Source organism: Bos javanicus, chromosome 9 (genome assembly GCF_032452875.1).
Source record: "Bos javanicus breed banteng chromosome 9, ARS-OSU_banteng_1.0, whole genome shotgun sequence".
NCBI lineage: Eukaryota > Metazoa > Chordata > Mammalia > Artiodactyla > Bovidae > Bos > Bos javanicus.
Genome location: NC_083876.1, coordinates 56571034 through 56589699, shown reverse-complemented (window position 1 = coordinate 56589699; position 18666 = coordinate 56571034). Strand labels below are relative to the sequence as shown.

Below are 18666 nucleotides of genomic sequence, written 5' to 3'. Positions count from 1 at the left end.
GGACACCAGGCACCCAGAAGGGTAGCCCATTCTCTTCAAAAGGAGGTAGGACAAAATATAAAAGACACAAAGAGAGATAAAAGAGTTAGGGACAGAGACCCATCCGGGGGAGGGAGGCGTAAAGGAGGAAAAGTTTTCAAACACCAGGAAACCCTCTCACCAGCGGGTCTGTGAGAAGTTTTGGAATCTCAGAGGGCAATATAACTGGGAGAGAAAAAAAAAAAAAAGCCCACAGAGTATGTGCATAAACTGTGGAGACGTAGTCCAGAACTCACATCAGCCACCAGTGAGTGGGGGCTGAACAGGGAGGCGCAGGTTGCTTTCTTAGGGTAAGGACCAGGACTGAATGCCCTGAGGACAATCAGGGAGCTAACGTGAGATAGCAACCCAAACTGTGGAATAGCCAGAGAGAGAAGGAAAAAAAGAGAGAGAGATAACTTTCCCATGAAAAGCTCTAACATAAAGGGCATCCTGGAACACTCCCAGAACAAAGAATTGAGTGAATACCAAAGGAGAGTTATCCGTCTGTGGACCAGCCCATCCCCCCACCGGAGGCAGAGAGGCAGGCCTGCCGACATCCAGACATCCAGGGAGGTGATTAAGACGCAAAGCCCACCTAGGACAGTGCACTCACCAAGCACTTGGTTGCCTGAGCTCCTCGGACCTGGGAAGGGCACAAACACACGCCCAACAGAGTCTGTGCCTTTGTGGAGTACCCCAGAAACTGAACCTGAACCTGAGCAGCTTAGACCTGGGAAGTGCATGAAACCTAGGGCCCACTTTGAACAGTTCCCCTGCAGAGCAACCTGGAGCCTGAGCAGTGTAGACCGGGAAAGCACATGTGCCATGAGCTGGGGCAAACCCAGTGTGGTTCATAGACTGCTAGCATTTCCCACACATGCCAGTGATATTTGTTTGCAGTGTTCCTCCCTCCCCACAGCACAATTGAGCAAATGAGCCTAAATAAGTGACCACCTTCGCCCCCTGTGTCATGGTGGAAATTAAACACTGAAGAGACATACAAACACAGGAAGCCAAACAAACAAACAAACAAACAAACAAGGAACCACTCTGGAAGTGACAGGTGACAGGTACAACAGGTTAAAACCCTATAGTTAGCATTGACTATGCATTGGAAGGGGCCTATAGACCTTGAGAAGAAGTATAAACTGGAACAAGGAACTATCTAAAACTAAACTGACCCCACACTGCCCTCAACAGCACCAGAGAAATTCCTAGATGTATTTTTACTATTATCATTTTTAATTAAAAAAAATTTTAAGTTCTTTATTACTCCTTTCATTTTCATTTTTATAACCTACTGTGGCTGCTGCTGCTAAGTCGCTTCAGTAGTGTCCAACTCTGTGCAACCCCATAGACAGCAGCCCACCAGGATCCTCCACCCCTGGGATTCTCCAGGCAAGAATACTGGAGTGGGTTGCCACTTCCTTCTCCAATGCATGCTGCTGCTGCTGCTAACTTGCTTCAGTAGTGTCTGACTCTGTGCGACCCCATGGACAGCAGCCCACCAGGCTCCACCATCCCTGGGATTCTCCAGGCAAGAACACTGGAGTTGGTTGCCATTTCCTTCTCCAATGCATGAAAGTGAAAAGTGAAAGTGAAGTCGCTCAGTTGTGTCCGACTCTTCGCGACCCCATGGACTGCACCCACCAGGCTCTCCCGTCCATGGGATGTTCCAGGCAAGAGTACTGGAGTGGCTTGCCATTTCCCTCTCCAACTTATAACCTACTGCTGCTGCTAAGTCGTTTCAGTCGTGTCTGACTCTGTGTGACCCCATAGATGGCAGCCCACCAGGCCCCGCCGTCCCTGGGATTCTCCAGGCAAGAACACTGGAGTGGGTTGCCATTGCCTTCTCTGTATAACCTACTATTACCTTGCAAAAACAAATACCCTATTTTAAAAGCAAATTTGATATATATTTTTTATAATTTTTGTGATTGATTTTGTTTTATATTTTTAATATTATATTTTTGAGTGTCTAACATCTCTAGATTTTTAGTCTTCGCTTTTTGATATTTGTTATCAATTTTTTACCTATAAGAATCTAATCTTCAGTATCCATTTTTACTTAGGACTGTGATTACCGGCTTGATTGCTCTCTCCCTTTTGACTCTCCCTTTTCTCCCCAGGTCACCTCTATTTCCTCCCTCCCCCTTCTCTTCTCTACTTAACTCTGTGAATCTCTCTGGGTATTCTGGGCTGTGCAGAACACTCAAGGAGCTGATTACTGGCTAGACTGCTCTCTTCCCTTTGGATTCTCCCCCTTCTCCTCCCTGTCACCTCTATCTCCCTCCTCCCTCATCTCTTCTCCTTGTCACTCTTGGAACCTCTCTGGGTGTCCCTTACTGTGGAGAATTTTTTCACCATTAACCTAGATGTTTTATCATCTGTGCTGTATGGATGGAAGTCTCGAGGCTACTGTAAGAATAAGACTGAAAGCGAGAGGCAGGAGGCTTAGATCCAAAACTTGAGAACACCAGAAAACTCCTGACTCCAGGGAACATTAATTGAGAAGAACTCATCCAAAAGCCTCCATACCTACACTGAAACCAAGCACCACCCAAGAGCCAACAAGTTCCAGACCAAGACATACCACACTAATTCTCCAGCAATGCAGGAACATAGCCCTGAGCATTAATATACAGGCTGCCCAAAGTCACACCAAACCCATAGACACCTCAAAACTCACTACTGGACACTCCAGAGAGAAGAGATCCAGCTTCACCCACCAGAACAATGACGCAAGCTTCCCTAACCAGGAAACCTTTACAAGCCCCTAGTCCAACCCCACCCACAGGAAGCAACATTCACAATAAAGAGAAACCACAAACTTCCAGCATACAGAAAGGCCACCCCAAACACACCAATCTAAACAAAATGAAAAGGCAGAGAAATATTCAGCAGTTAAAAGAACAGGATAAATGCATACGAAACCAAACAAAGGAGGAGATAGGGAGTCTACCTGAAAAAGAATTCAGAATATGATAGTAAAGATGATCTCAAATCTTGAAAACAAAATGAAGTTATAGATAAATAGCCTGGAGACAAGGATTGAGAAGATGCAAGAAATGTTTAACAAGGACCTAGACGAAATAAAAGAGTCCATCAATAATGAATAATGCAACAACTGAGATCCAAAGCACTCTGGAGGGAACCAACAGTAAAATAATTGAGGCAAAAGATAGGAAAAGTGAGGTGGAAGATAGAATGGTGGAAATAAATGAAGTAGAGAGGTAAAAAGAAAAAAGAATTAAACAACATCAGAGACCTCTAGGACAATGTCAAATGCCCCAACATTCGAATCATAGGAGTCCCAGAAGAAGAAGACAAACAGAAAGGCCATGAGAAAATACTTGAGGACATAATAGTTGAAAATTTTCCTAAAATGGGGAAGGAAATAGCCACCCAAGTTCAAGAAACTCAGAGAGTCCCAAACAGGATAAACACAAGGTGAAACACCCCAAGACACATATTAATCAAATTAACAAAGATCACACACAAAGAGCAAATATTAAAAGCATCAAGGGAAAAGCAACAAATAACACACAAGGGGATTCCCATAAGGATAACGGCTGATCTTTCAATAGAAACTCTTCAGGACAGAAGGGAATGGCAGGGCATACTTAAAGTGATGAAAGAGAAAAATCTATAACCCAGATTACTATACCCAGCAAGGATCTCATTCAAATATGAAGGAGAAATCAAAAGTTTTACAGAGAAGCAAAACTTGAGAGAATTCAGCACCACCAAGCCAGCTCTTCAATGAATGCTAAAGGATCTTCTTTAGACAGGAAACACAGAAAAGGTTTATAAACTCAAACCCAAAACAACAAAGTAAATGGCAAAGGGATCATACTTATCAATAATTACCTTAAATGTAAATGGTTCGAATGCCCCAATCAAAAGACAAAGACTGGCTGAATGGATACAAAAACAAGACCCTTATATATGCTGCCTGCAAGAGACCCGGCTCAAACCAAGGGACACATACAGACTGAAAGTGAAGGGCTGAAAAAAGATATTTCATGCAAATGGAGACCAAAAGAAAGCAGGAGTAGCAATACTCATATCAGATAAAATAGACTGAAATAAAGGCTGTGAAAAGAGATAAAAAAAGACACTACATAATGATCAAAGGATCAATCCAAGAAGATATAACAATTATAAATATATATGCACCCAATATAGAAGCACCGCAATATGTAAGGCAAATGCTAACAAGTATGAAAGGGAAATTAACAGTAACACAATAATAGTGGGAGACTTTAATATCCCACTCACAACTATGGATAGATCAACTAAACAGAAAATTAGCAAGGAAACACAAACTTTAAATGATGCAATGGACCAGTTAGACTTAATTGATATCCATAGGACATTTCACCCCAAAACAATGAATTTAACCTTTTTCTCAAGTGCACATGGAACATTCTCCAGGATATACCACATCCTGGGCCATAAATCTAGCCTTGGTAAATTCAAAAAAGTTTGAAAACATTTCAAGCATCTTTTCTGATCACAGTGCAGTAAGATTAGATGTCAACTTCAGGAAAAAAAAAAAAAAAAAAAAAAAACTATTAAAAATACAAGCATGTGGAGGCTAAAGAGCACACTTCTGAATAACCAACAAATCACAAAAGAAATAAAAAAATATATAGAAATGAATGAAAATGAAAACATGACAACCCAAAACCTATGGGATTCAGTAAAAGCAATGCTAAGGGGAAGGTTCATAGCAATGCATGCTTTACCTTAAGAAACAAGAGAAAAATCAAATAAATAGCCTAACTTTACACCTAAAGCAACTAGAAAAAGAAGAAATGATGAACCCCAGGGTTGGTAGAAGGAAAAAAATCATACAAATTTGGGCAGAAATAAGTGGAAAAGAAACAAAGGAGATTGTAGCAAAAGTCAACAAAGCTAAAAGCTGGTTCTTTGAGAAGATAAATAAGTTAGACAAACCATTAGCCAAACTCATCAAGAAAAAGGGGAGAAAAATCAAATCAACAAAATTAGAAATGAAAATGGAGAGATCACAACAGACAACACAAAAATACAAATGATCATAAGAGGCTACTATCAGAAACTATGCCAATTAAATGGACAACTTGGAAGACATGGACGAATTCTTAGAAAAGTATAACCTTCCAAAACTGAACAGAAAGAAATAGAAAATCTTAACAGACCCATCACAAGCACAGAAATGGAAACTGTAATCAAAAATCTTCCAACAAACAAAAGGACCAGATGGCTTCATAAGTGAATTCTACCAAAAATTTAGAGAAAGGCTAACACTTATCCTACTCAATCTCTTCCAGAAAATTACAAAGGAAGGTAAACTGCCAAACTCATTCTATGAGAATCAGTTCAGTTCAGTTCAGTCCCTCAGTCATGTCTGACTCTTTGTGACCCCATGAATTGCAGCACGCCAGGCCTCCCTGTCCATCACCAACTCCCGGAGTTCACTCAAACTCACGTCCATCAAGTCAGTGATGCCATCCAGCCATCTCATCCTCTGTCATCCCTTTCTCCTTCTGTCCCCAATCCCTCCCAGCAAGAGTCTTTTCCAGTGAGTCAACTCTTTGCATGAGGTGGCCAAAGTACTGGAGTTTCAGCTTTAGCATCAGTCCTTCCAAAGAACGCCCAGGACTGATCTCCTTTAGAATGGGCTGGTTGGATCTCCTTGCAGTCCAAGGGACTCTCAGAGTCTTCTCCAACACCACAGTTCAAAAGCATCAATTATTCGGTACTCAGCTTTCTTCACAGTCCAACTCTCACATCCATACATGACTACTGGAAAAACCATAGCCTTGACTAGATGGACCTTTGTTGGCCATCTAACATGTAATGTCTCTGCTTTTGAATATGCTATCTAGGTTGGTCATAACTTTCCTTCCAAGGAGTAAGTGTCTTTTAATTTCATGGCTACAATCACCATCTGCAGTGATTTGGGCCCCCCCCCCAAAATAAAGTCAGCCACTGTTTCCACTGTTTCCCCATCTATTTCCCATGAAGTGATGGGACCAGATCACTACTGTCACCCTAATACCAAAACCAAACAGATATGCCACAAAAAAAAGAAAACTACAGGCCAATATCTCTGATGAACATAGATGTAAAAATCCTTAACAAAATTCTAGCAAACAGAACCCAACAACATATTAAAAGGATTGTACATCATGATCTAATGGGCTTTATCCCAGGGATGCAAGGATTCTTCAATATTCACAAATCAATCTGTGTGATACACCACATTAACAAACTGAAAGATAAAAACCATATGATTATCTCAATAGATGCATAGAGAGCCTTTGACAAAATTCAACATCCATTTATGATAAAAACCCTCCAGAAAGCAGGAATAGAAGGAACATACCTCAACATAATAAAAGCCATATATGATAAACCCACAGCAAACATTATCCTCAATTGTGAAAAATTGAAAGCATTTCCCCCAAAGTCAGGAACAAGACAAGGGTGCCCACTTTCACCACTACTATTCAACATAGTTTTGGAAGTTTTAGCCACAGCAATCAGAGAAGAAAAATAAAAGGAATCCAGATTGGAAAAGAAGTAAAACTCTCACTGTTTGCAGATGACATGATCCTCTACATAGAAAACCCTAAAGACTCCACCAGAAAATTACTAGAGCTAACCAATAAATACAGTAAAGTTGCAGGATATAAAATTAACACACAGAAATCCCTTGCATTCCTATACACTAACAATGAGAAAACAGAAAGAGAAATTAAGGAAACAATTCCATTCACCAATAAAAAGAATAAAATACTTAGGAATAAGTCTACCTAAAGACACAAAGACCTATATATAGAAAACTATAAAACACTGATGGAAGAAATCAATGATGACACAAATAGACACAGAAATATACCATGTTCATGGATCAGAAGAAGCAATGTAGTGAAAATGAGTATACTACCCAAAGCAATCTATAGATTCAATGCAATCCCTATCAAGCTACCCAATGGTATTTTTCAGAGAACTAGAACAAATAATTTCACAATTTGTATGGAAATACAAACAACCTCCAATAGCCAAAGCAATCTTGAGAAAGAAGAATGGAACTGGAGGAATCAACCTACCTGACATCAGACTATATTACAAAGCTACAGTCATTAAGACAGTATGGTATTGGCACAAAGACAGAAATATAGATCAATGGAACAAAGTAGAGAGCCCAGAGATAAGTCCACGCACCTATGGACACCTTATCTTTTACAAAAGAGACAAGAATATACAATGGAGAAAAGACAATCTCTTTAACAAGTGGTGCTGGGAAAGCTGGTCAACCACTTGTAGAAGAATGAAACTAGAACACTTTCTAACACCATACACAAAAATAAACTCAAAATGGATTAAAGATCTAAATGTAAGACCAGAAACTTTAAAACTCCTAGAGGAAACATAGGCAAAATACTCTCTGACATAAATCACAGCAGGATCCCCTATGACCCACCTCCCAGAGTAATGGAAATAAAAGCAAAAATAAACAAATGGGACCTAATTAGACTTAAAAGCTTTTGCACAATGAAGGAAACAATAAGCAAGGTAAAAAGACAGCCTTCAGAATGGGAGAAAATAATGGCAAATGAAGTAACTGAAAAAGAATTAATCTCAAAAATATACAAGCAGTTCATGCAGCTCAATTCCAGACAAATAAATGACCCAATAAAAAATGGGCCAAAGAACTAAACAGACATTTCTCCAAAGAAGACATACAGATGGCTAACAAACACATGAAAAGATGCTCAACATCATTCATTATCAGAGAAATGCAAATAAAAACCACAGTGAGGTACCATCTCACACTGGTCAGAATGGCTGCTATCAAAAGTCTACAAACAACAAATGCTGGAGAGGGTACAGAGAAAAGAGAACCCTCTTATACTATTGGTGGGAATCCAAACTAGTACAGCCACTATAGAGAACAGTATGGAGATTCCTTAAAAAACTGGAAATAGAACTGCCATATGACCCAGCAATCCCACTGTTGGGCATACACACTGAGGAAACAAGAATTAAAAGAGACATATGTACCTCATTGCAGCACTATTTACAATAGCTAGGACATGGAAGCAACCTAGATGTCCATTGATGGACGAATGGATAAGAAAGGTGTGGTACATATACACAATGGAATATTACTCAGCTATTAAAAGGAATGCATTTGAATCAATTCTAATGAGGTAGATGAAACTGGAGCGTATTATACAGAGTGAAGTAAATCAGGAAGAAAAAACACCAATATAGTAATATATGGAATTTAGAAAGATGGTAACAATGACCCCATATGCAAGACAGCAAAAGAGTCACAGGTGTAAGGAACAGACTTTTGGACTCTGTGGGAGAAAGTGAGGTTGGGATGATTTGAGAGAATACCATTGAAACATGTGTATTACCATATGTGAAATAGATCACCAGTCCAGGTTTGATGCATGAGACAGGGCTCTCAGGGCCAGTGTACTGGGATGACCCTGAGGAATGGGATGGGGAGGGAGGAAGGAGGAGGGTTCAGGATGGGGGACACATGTATACCCATGGCTGATTCATGTCAATGTATGGCAAAACCCCCTACAATATTGTAAAGTAATTAGTCTCAAATTAAAATAAATAAATTAATTTTTAAAAATAAATAAAAAATCATTTCAGTTTTTGTCTAAAGATTATCTCTTTTCTACTAGATACCATCCAGAGGGACTGTTAACCAGAAGCTCCATTAAGGACTGGACATCACCAGTTCCCTTGATCGCTGTCTCCCTTCCTCTTTGTCTCACTGTTGAAGTTGAAAGTTGTGCTTTCAGACATCTCTCTTCCCATGTGATGATTCATAGCATCATTCATAATACCACTTCTTCCAACTTATCCAGAGAGATAGCAATAAGACTGGGCAGCTGTTGCATCTGTAAATTTTCTCAAACAAGGTCAATATTTTTCTGAAGTTCAGTGTCATCAATAAACCTAAAATGAACAGTAACCAAAGATTCTGTGGAAATGTAGACTGAATTGTTTTTATGGAAATTCTTAGGAATATAATTAATAGAAAAGGGGCATTTAAATGGCACTGTCTTTCTTCTTACACAAATAAAACATTTAATTTCTGCACATTGATCATAAAGATATTTATTTTAAAATTTGTAATGTTAGGTAATTCCATAGGTTATTACAAAAACTATGAATTAGAAGAGACTTCCCTGGTGGCTCAGATGGTAAAGCATCTGCCTACAATGCAGGAGACCCAGGTTCGATCCCTGGGTTGGGAAGATCCCCTGGAGAAGGAAATGGCAACCCACTCCAGTACTCTTGCCTGGAAAATCCCATGGACACAGTCCACAGTGTCGCAAAGAGTCAGATACGACTGAGCGACTTCACTTAAGAGGGAAAAAAAAAAAGATTTCTGAGTATGAGCAATACCTACCATTTAAATAGCAAGTATGATTTATTTTAAAATTTTCTTATGTAAATCATTTCTCATTTTTGCATATCAAAGAGAATAGTTTTGCTTTCTATCTTTATATAGATTCATAGATTCACAGAATCGAAAGAGTTGGAAGATGCCTCAGAAGTCCTTTCATTTTAACTTCTGTTGAACACAGATATCTCTTTATCCCCATAATGGACAATTTTTTCCCCTTCTTTGGAACACACAAAAAATTGGAAAAATCACTGTTTGTCATTCCACAGTTCTCACAGTTCATTTTACTGTTGGACTACCTTGATGGCTGTCAGAAATTCCCCATTATACCTGAAATTCTGCCCTTTTAGTCTTCTAAACATTGGCATAATTGGTGCTCTCTCTCTACATATATGAAAAGAAAAATAATATGCCTTCCATCGCCACCCCCCCTTTTTATTTCCAGGCTAAAAACCTTACTTTATAGTAAGAGAAGAATCCTTTATGTCAGGCAGGGAAGCAACACAACAAATATACAGAACAAGCACTTTGTGAATTCAACTCACAGTACTGGTTAGAGCATGGAATTCATGAGCAGTAAGAGAAAAGAGAAAAATTGGAAATGAGACCGGAGTCTGATTGTGGGTGGCTATGGGCAAGAGGATCTTTGCCGTGTTTATTAGGCAGGTTCCTGATATGATCAGAGAGCTGCTTCTGGAAGATTGATCAGAACATGACTAGAGCATGAGTCCCAGATGAATATGAACTTTTGGTCATTTTTCCTCCATAGCTTTTCAACATTCCAATCCTTGTGTAACTCCTTTTGTTGAGTGTGGGCTGAACATAGTAACTAAATTCTAACCAACAGAAAGTACTGTAAGTGCTAGGCTGTCACTTTATAACTAGCTTACATAAAATTATTACTTTCATCTTAACAGCAGACTCTCTCTCTATTGCCTGCTCAGTTTGCATGGATTCATGAAGCAAGTTGACTCCTTGGAAAGATCCACGAGCAAGGAACTGAGAATTCCCTCTGGCCAACTACCAGTGAGAAACTGAGGCCCTCAGTCCAAGAGCTTGCAAAGAAGAGAATCCTGCCACCAACCACATGAACTTGGAAGTGGGTATTTCCCCAGTTAAACCTTGAGATGACTACATCCCAGCTGACCGAGGAATTACAACGGGTAAGAGACTTTTAAACAGAGGACCCAGCAAACTCATCCTGGATTCTTGACTTAAGTAACTTAGCTAAAAATGTGTCTTGTTTTAAGCTGCTGATTTTTATGGTAAATTGATTACTTCTGAGCATATGAGCTATAGGAGCTTAACTTGATGCAGAGGTTGTGAGGTTGCAAACATTGGACAAGAGTATAGTGATGCCCAGAAATGATGGGAGATTATAAATGTTTAGATTATGGATTTTGATGGTTCTGTATATGTACATTCATAGAGTTCATTCATATTCAGCAATAAAACAGAACTGTATCATCTGGACTGAGGTATTACTGACAGCAAAAGGGAGTACTTTTGTATCCCTAGAGAGCACATTTGATAAATTTTTATGAGCAACTTTGTAGACGCAAAGTATGTACCATGCTAAAATGTTCATTTTTTTTTAACTGGTAGAAGACCAGTCAATGAAACCTCTAAATAGGACCTCAAAAATTAAGAAAGAAGTTAGCCCTCATATTTTAATGTGTTCTTGCTACCATTTTTCAACTGTAAAACTCATTCCAAATACTTGAACTTACAGAGCAGATCTTTGGCATGATAGCTGAAAGCATAACAAGTAAACCACCACCACCAGAAACAAAACGAAGTGCTGCCAAACCAAGTCAAATTGCTTTACTCTGCCAAGTCCAAACACTGATATAGTCTTTCTTGTGAAAATACCTCATTAATGAATGTTTCTAGGATTCTGCATTTTGTTACAGAAATTTCACAAGGGAATATTAATTTCCCTTATTGGGAGAACTTGAAATGCTGAGGAAAAACATATAAAGAACAATCCCTTTGAAGCACGGGAGTTCTAACAAGGCAAGAAGAATTATGGGACCAACAACCAGGGGGAGATAGAAACTCCAAGAGGTAAACTCAGTATTTGGGGCTACTTTTTTCCTAGGTTTAGAGGCATCTGTAGATTCTATTCTATCTGTAGATTCCTACGCTGGAGTTGGAAATGACAACCTACTCCAGTGTTCTTGCCTGGGAAATTCCAGGGGCCTGGTGGGCTACAGTCTGTGGGGTCACAGAGTCAGACATTACTGAGTGACTGAGCACAGACACATATACAATAGATTCTATTAGAGACAAGCTGAGCAGAACTTTTGATAAATTAACAGTTCTAAGGAACAGAAATTCAAATATAAACAGCCAAATTAGAAACCCTAGAAAACCCCTATGACTTGAATTAGAACCTCCAAGGGATACATTCCAGAAGAGAGAAACCAGAAATAAGAAATATCCTGTCCCTAACAAGGGTTGACACTCTCAGTTTAAACTGTCTCAGGCTCAGTAACTGGATTAAGATGATCACCACTTGCTAGTTCACCAGCTGATGGTCTAAATCAAACATAAATCCTCAAAGGGATTCACTTTTGGGTAAGATGGAACATTTTGAGGCAGATCAAAACAATTATTAAACAGAAAACCTAGAAGAGTTACCAAATTATTTTCTTTTTTATTTTATTCATTTCTGGACAATATTTTATTCTAAGATGGATTCATTAAGAGCCGTTAACTCACCCGGCTCTTGAAGGCATCAGAGAACTTCAGCAGCTGCAAAGACTAAAAAGAGTAAGATTCCAACAAGAGGATTCATTATGGAGAAGAGCTAAGGGCTTGAGCATCCTTGAAGGCATTTGTTGGTTGTAGATTTGAGACCAAATGGAGATTCCTAAGCAAACCTGCACACAGGGTTGCTACTAGGAGGACAGACAGAGTGACTGGCAGAGATTGGAGGGGTCACATAGAAGAATCAGAGGTTTCAGAAACCTCAGATATAGTGCTCTCTCCTGCAGTGTATGTCTTAAACGCTAAAACAGCACAGAGCTGGAGGCCAAAGAACTAAGACCGAAGATAAAGTGCCTAAAAATCCAGGGACTGTATTGGAAGATTAATTGTAACTTTGTCCATTTTTCCTGAGCTTGTTTAGTTGCTTCAGTCGTATCTGACACTTTTGCGACCCCATGGACTGTAACCCACTAGGTTTCTCTGTCCATGGGATTCTCCAGGCAAGAATACTGGAGTGGGTTGCCATTTCCTTCTTCATTCCTGAGCTTAACTAAGGATTTAATGCAATTCCAACCAGATTCCTCAAGGGTAATTTTTAGGAGAAACTGACAGATTAAAAACGAATATGGAAATGCAAAAAAGAAAACCAAAATTAAATTAGGGAATGTACACTAACATATACCAAAACTCAATAACTATTATAAAAATGTAGTTAAGACAGTATGTATTGGTATAGGTACCAATACGTAGGCCAATGAAATGAAGAGTCCAGAAACCTACCACCTGTTTATGGTCACTTGATTTATGACATATATGATGGCAGGGGGCAAATATTATCTTTCCAATAAATTATCTTGTGTCAACTATATACCCATAGGAGAAAAAATGAAATCTGGCACTTGCCTCACACTTACATATAAGCCAGTTCCTGGTGGGTTAAAGTGAAAAATATGAAAATTATACCAATAAAGTTTTAAAAGATCCAATTAAAATAAATAAATTTATATTAAAAAAAAGATAATAGAAGGAAATCATCTTGACCTTGGGAAAGGAAAAGAATTTTTATATTAAAGTGATAACCATAAAGAACAGACCTGGGGTCTGTGATACAAGTGAAGTAAGTCAGAGAAAAACAAATATTATATATTAATACATGTATATGAAGTCTAGAAAAATGGTACAGATGAACGTATTTGCAGGGCAGGAATAGCGATGTTGACATAGAGAACCAAAATGGGGACATGGGGTCAGGGGAGGGGAGGGTGGGAAAAATTGGGAGAGTAGGATTGATATATATATATATCAATATATATATATACTGTCATGTATAAAATTGATGGCTAGTGGGAACTTGCTGTAGAGCACAGGGAGCTCAGCATGGTACTCTCGGATGACCTAAGGCCAGGAGCTGGAGGATCAAGAGGGACAGAATATATGTATACATATAACTCATTCCCATATGGCTTCCATAATGGCTCAGCAGGTTAAGAACCTGCCTGCAATTCAGGAGACACAAGAGATGTGGGTTCGATCCTTGGGTCGGGAAGATCCCCTGGAGAAGGAAAGGGCAACCCACTCCAGTATTCTTGCTTGGAGAATTCCATGGACAGAGGAGCCTGGTGGGCCCCAGTCCATGGGGTCACAAAGAGTTGGGCACGACTGAGTGACTATTACTAACTCATTCACTTTATTGTACAGAAGAAACTAACAACATTATAAAGCAATTATCTTCCAACTGAAAAACAAGGAATTGTTGTGTGATATGGTAATTCTACTTCTGGGAATATACCCAAAAGAAGTGAAAGCAGGAACTCAAACAGACATTTGTATACATACCCACATTCATAGCATCAGTGTTCCCAAGAGCTGAAAGGCAGAAACAATCCAAATAACTATTGGATGAATGGATAAACAAAATGTGGTGTATATATATATATATATATATATATATATATATATATATATATACACATATATATGGAATATTATTCAGCCTTAAAAAGCAAGAAAAACACCAATACAGTATACTAACGCATATATATGGAATTTAGAAAGATGGTAACAATAACCCTGTGTACGAGACAGCAAAAGAAACACTGATGTATAGAACAGTCTTATGGACTCTGTGGGAGAGGGAGAGGGTGGGAAGATTTGGGAGAATGGCATTGAAACATGTATAATATCATGTATGAAACGAGTCGCCAGTCCAGGTTCGATGCATGATACTGGATGCTTGGGGCTGGTGCACTGGGATGACCCAGAGGGATGGTATGGGGAGGGAGGATGGAGGAGGGTTCAGGATGGGGAACACATGTATACCTGTGGCAGATTCATTTCGATATTTGGCAAAACTAATACAATATTGTAAAGTTTAAAAATAAAAAAAATTAAAAAAAAGCTAAATCACAACCCCCCCAAAAAAACAATATATATAAATCACAGAAATGATATTAAAAAAAAGGAAGACAGTTATTTTGATATAACATGGATGAAACTTGATGTTATGAACCTTAACATTATGCTAAGTAAAATAAGCAGACACAAAAGGATAAACATTGCTATTCTATTCATATGAGATACATAAAGAAGTCAAATTCATAGAGACAAAAACTAGACAAAAGCTAGAACTGGGGGAAGGGAGGTGTGGGGCATTGTTTAATAGGTGCAAAGTTTCAGTTAGGGAAGATGAGAAGTTCTGGAGATGGACAGTAGTTCTGGGTTCAATTCAGTTCAGTTGTTCAGTCATGTCTGACTCTTTGTGACCCTATGGTCTGCAACACACCAGATCTCCCTCTCCATCACCAAATCCCACAGCTTGCTCAAATTCATGTCATTGAGTCTGTGATGCCATCCAACAATCTCATCCTCTGTCGTCCCCTTCTACGCCTGCCTTCAACCTTTCCCAGCATCAGGGTCTTTTCAAATGAGTCAGCTCTCCACATCAGGTGGTCAAAATATTGGAGTTTCAGCTTCAGCATCAGTCCTTCAAATGAATATTCAGGACTGATTTCCTTAAGGATGGACTGGTTGGATCTCCATGCAGTCCAAGGGACCCTCAAGAGTTTTCTCCAGCACCACAGTTCAAAAACATCAATTCTTTGTCACTCAGCTTTCTTTATAGGCCAAATCTCACATCCATACATGACTACTGGAGAAACCATAGCTTTGACTAGACAGACCTTTGTTGGCAAAGTAACATCTCTGCATTTTAACATGCTGTCTAGGTTGGTCATAGCTTTTTTTCCAAGGAGCAAGCATCTTTTAATTTCATGGCTGCAGTCATCATCTGCAGTGATTTTGGAGCCCCAAAAATAAAGTCTGCCACTGTTTCCATTGTGTCCCCATCTATTTGCCATGAAGTGATGGGACCGGCTGTCATGATCTTAGTTTTCTGAATGCTGAGATTTAAGGCAACTTTTTCACTCTCCTCTTTCACTTTCATCAAGGGGCTTTTTAGTTCTTCACTTTCTGCCATAAGAGTGGTGTCATCTGCATATCTGAAGTTATTTATATTTTTCCTGCTAGTCTTGATTTCCAGCTGTGCTTCATCCAGCTTGGCATTTCACATGATGTACTCTGACTGTAAGTCGAATAAGCCAGGGGACAGCCTTGATGTACTCCTTTCCCTATTTGGAACCAGTCTGTTGTTTTATGTCCGATTCTAACAGTTGTTTCTTGACCTGCATACAGGTTTCTCAGGAGGCAGGTCAGGTGGTCTGTTATTCCCATCTCTAAGAATTTTCCACAGTTTGTTGTGATCCACATAGTCAAAGGCTTTGGCATAATCAATAGAGCAGATGTTTTTCTGATATTTTCTTGCTTGTTCAATGATCCAATGGATATTAGTTTGATTTCTGGTTCTTCTGCCTTTTTTTAAATCCAGCTTGAACATATGGAAGTTCATGGTTCATGTACTGTTGAATCCTGGCTTGGAGAATTTTGAGCATTACTTTTCTAGCATGTGAGATGAGTGCAATTGTGCAGTAGTTTGAGCATTCTTTGGCATTGCCTTCCTTTGGGATTGGAATGAAAACTGACCTTTTCCAGTCCTGTGGCCACTGCTTAGTTTTCCAGATTTGTTGGCATATTGAGTGCAGCACTTTCACAGCATCATCTTTTAGGAGTTAAAATAGCTCAACTGGAATTACATCACCTCCACTAGCTTTGTTTATAGTGATGCTTCCTAAGTCCCACTTGACTTCACATTCAAGATGTCTGACTCTAGGTGAGTGATCACACCATTATGGCTATCTGAGTCATGAAGATCTTTTTTGTATAATTCTTCTGTGTATTGTTGCCACCTCTTCTTAATATCTTCTGCTTATGTTAGGTCCTTTATTGGGTCCATTTCTGTCCTTTATTGTGCCCAATGTTGCATGAAATGTTACCTTGATATTTCTAATTTTCATGAAGAAATCTCTAGTCTTTCCCATTGTATGGTTTTCCTCTATTTCTTTGCATTGATCGCTGAGGAAAGCTTTTTTATGGTGATGGTTACACACTATGAATATACTTAATGCTACTGAACTATACTAATATAAATTGTAAATTTTATGTAAAGGACGTTATGGCAGTAATAAGGGGGAGAAAAGAATAGACTGAAAAATCAAAATAAAACTGCTTATTAGAAGGTACCATTTGAAGAATAGAAACACAAGCTCCCCTGCCCTCCACAAATGGCTTTTATGATTTTAAATACATATAGCTAAGACAGGGTTTGTGTCCATACAAATTGATGAGGAAAGGACAAATCCATAGAGTAAGTGGCAGAACTCTGCACTGAATTCAAATAAGACCCAACCACATTAGTCATCAGGAAGATGTAAGTTACACCCACTGTGAGATGCCACTCTTCCCATGGAAGAAGAGCTAAAATATGGAAGCTAAAATAGCAAAGTTGGGTGAGGATGTGGGACAGTGGGAACTCTAATACACTGCTGTTGGGTTTGTAAATCAGTACAACTACCAGAAAACAGTTTGCACTAATTCACAAACATTAGAAACATGACAACTTTTTATACAGAAATTCTAATTGAAGGTTTATACTAGTGAGAAATAAATCTGAGTACTAAACAATATACATAAGAATTTTAACAATAATAACTGTAAGAATCCCAACTGAAACCATAGATTAATGAAAATGAATCTCATGAATATAATGTGAAGCATAGGATGCTGGACACAGAAGAATATCATCTGTATTGTTGGAAAGATAAGCATTTAAAAGCCAAAAATTAAAAAAGACTGTGTTAAAAGTAGGACTATGGATCAACAAAATGAAAGAAACCCCACAGGATAGAAGAATATATTTGAAAATGAAGCAACCAGCAAGGAATTACTCTCCAAAAATATACAAAGCACTCAAACAGCTCAAAGTAAAAAGAAGAGCCCAATCAGAAAATGGGCAGAAGATTTAAATATACATTTATTCAAAGACCTACGATAGTCAACAAACACATGAAAAGATGCTCAACACCACTAATTATTAGAGAAATGCAAATAAGGCTACAATGAGGTATCATCTCACACCAGTCAGAATGGCCATCATCAAAAAACCTTCATACCATAAGTGCTGGAGAGGGTGTAGAGAAAAAGGGAACCTTCTCACAACACCATTGGTGGGAATGTAAATTGGTTCAGCCACTATGGATGTTCCCTAAAACACTAAAAATAGAACTACCGTTATGACCCACAAATTCCATTCCTGGGCTTATATCCAAAGAAAACCATAAGTCAAAAAGTAGACTCACCTCAGTGTTCACTGAAGCACTGTTTACAATAGCCAGGATATGGAAGTAACCTAAATGTCCATCAACAGGTAGATGAATAGATAAAGAAGATGTGGTACATATATACAATGGAATAGCACTCAGCCATTAAAAAAAAAAAATAATGCCATCTGCAGCAATATGAATGGACCTAAAGTTTATCACACTAAGTGGAGTATGTCAGACAGCAAAAAGAAATATAATATTGCTAATATGTGGAATCTAAAAAAAAAAAGTACAAATAAACCATTTCCAAAGCAGAAATTGAGTCCCAGATATAGAAAACCTATGGTTACTAAGGAAGAAATGCAGGGGAGGAATAAATTGGAAAATTAGGATTGACATATGTACACTATTATATATAAAATAGATAAGAACTTACTGTTTAGCACAGGGAACTCTATTCAGTACCCTGTACTGACCTATATGGGAATAAGAATCTAAAAAGTAGTGAATATTTGTATAACTGACTCACATTGCTGTACAGCAGAAACTAACACTATATTGTCAAAGCAATTATACTCCAATTAAAAAAATTAACATTAGGAATATGGGTTACTGTGGGGGACAAGGTAGTAGAGAAGGGAAATGAGTAGGAGGGGACAGAAAGGGCTTTTGAGTGATGGTGTATCTACTGCTTGAAAACATAACAGTTCTAAAATTATTAGCTTCTATGAATCAGGAATCAGGGCACAATTTACCTGGGTCCCTCTGTTTCAGTATCATTCTTAC

The 18666-nt window shown here is 38.7% G+C and overlaps 1 non-coding gene across 1 annotated transcript; it reads left to right on the top strand.

Annotated features, from left to right (window-relative positions):
• Positions 1-9230: 9230 nt before the first annotated feature.
• On the top strand, positions 9231-9302 carry TRNAC-ACA (transfer RNA cysteine (anticodon ACA)). Its single transcript has one exon. It is a non-coding gene; the product is annotated as a tRNA-Cys (tRNA).
• Positions 9303-18666: the final 9364 nt, after the last annotated feature.